Source organism: Photinus pyralis, unplaced genomic scaffold (assembly GCF_008802855.1).
Source record: "Photinus pyralis isolate 1611_PpyrPB1 unplaced genomic scaffold, Ppyr1.3 Ppyr1.4_LG10, whole genome shotgun sequence".
NCBI lineage: Eukaryota > Metazoa > Arthropoda > Insecta > Coleoptera > Lampyridae > Photinus > Photinus pyralis.
The window spans coordinates 11880178-11881880 of NW_022170250.1; the positions used below are offsets into that span (position 1 = coordinate 11880178).

The 1703-nt window shown below is 40.2% G+C and overlaps 1 long non-coding RNA gene across 1 annotated transcript; it reads right to left on the reverse strand.

The window, feature by feature from the left end:
- Positions 1 to 297: 297 nt before the first annotated feature.
- Positions 298 to 1219, reverse strand: LOC116162225. The gene is made up of 2 exons (XR_004143517.1): positions 595 to 1219; positions 298 to 543 (listed from the first exon to the last, which is right to left on the reverse strand). It is a non-coding gene; the product is annotated as an uncharacterized LOC116162225 (long non-coding RNA).
- Positions 1220 to 1703: the final 484 nt, after the last annotated feature.

Sequence of the window (1703 nt, forward strand, 5' to 3'; positions counted from 1 at the left end):
AGTCTTGAAAGGGGTCTAGAAAAATACTCGAAAGCACTGAGAAGGCCTCTAACTGTTTCCAGAGCCTCTTAGATTTGACTTAAATTGCATAAGTACTTAGAGAAAGCGTTATAAAAGTACTAAGGTGCCATGGAAAGCATTTTGGATGACCTTCTAAGTGCATCCAAGGTCCTTGTAGAGCATTAATTATTTTCCAAAAGATTTCCTGAACACCTGTGGGGGCATGTGAGGACGCTAGAATGCGTTTTCCCGAATCATCGAAGGCATTCAAAACCCAAAAGATTAAAAAAAAACAAATTTAAATGTCTAATCTATTATTATTGTAGTATGTACCATCAACAATAATGGATACCTGATTTCCACATACTTGGAACTGTAGAGTTAATAATTAATCTTACATCAAGTTAATTTAAAATCCAGATTATGAACGACAACAATGCAGCCCCTTCTTGCAAACCCCGACCAGAGCCGTTTTCTCGCATTGCTGCTTACACACAGTGAATGGAAGTGGGACGTAAAGTTTCGTGCACCTATTATCCTCGCCTGCAGAAAATTACAATGCAATAACTCGCACCATGCCAAACTAATACTTACTTCCACCTGCCGAAGAAGAGGTCACTAAGAGTGAGAAAACAATAAGCAGAAGAAATGCCACTGGTACCTTCATGACGATTGACTGATGGGTCTTCTCTACGCGCTTTCTTTTATACCTAGACCCGCCAATCTAATCTTCATTTTTGCTTTTGCAATAGGTCGTTGTTCCAAGCGATTTGAAGATATTAAATCAAACATCAAATAGACACTGATAAGGAATTGATTAAAAAAAATCACAAAGTTCCTTTTTTTTGTTTCACTGTCATCGTTATTGAGAAAGTGGTTATTTACCTTGCTTATCTGTTTACGTTCATAATTTTCCAGTAGCTTATCGATAATTAGTCATTGATACATTGCATTACTATCTGTCAATGTAATTAGCCTGCAACAGTTACCTGGTCAAGGAAGGAAATACCAAAAGTTCCAATGTCCCGCTTCTGTATTTTTGTATCAGGGGTAGAGGGTGTTCTGCAACCATAAGACACAAAAAGACCGAATTTCCGGTGCTCTTCCCGCTTCTGTAGTGTCGTGCCACAGGTGGAGGGTGATCTATAACTATAAGGGTGAGAGGGTGAGACGTGTTCCAAACACTTCCAGCACAAAGGTCGATTTGTCCGACTAGTTAAGAGTGTTTCCGAATTTGATGGAATTAGAAGGGACTTCTTCCCTACAACTATCGTAAAATTTTCCTACCCCAGACCCTCCGGTGCTACGAGTATAAATTCATTTACTGACGGGTATCTTATAGCCTGCTGGCTCTTGTTCCAGCACTATGGTAGATGAGACATAGACACTAATAGACAAGTATACGTTTTGTGGTAGAATGTAAACCTGGAATCCCCCCTCCCCCCAGGACCCAAAGCACTAGTGCGATATCGCAATATCGTTCTACGAGTACTTTGATGGGTATTCCATACCCCCAAACCCCTAGGTTCAACATTCTCAATCAAAACATTCAACCCCAAGAAATGTATACTATATTCAGGGTATTCTGAATGCTACTATGGGAGAATCTTGTACCAGGGGGGTCTGGGGGGTATGAAAAACCCCCCAGGTACACGACGATCTTACGTTAATAAAAAATCATTTTAAATTGCCCTTTTCCTGGG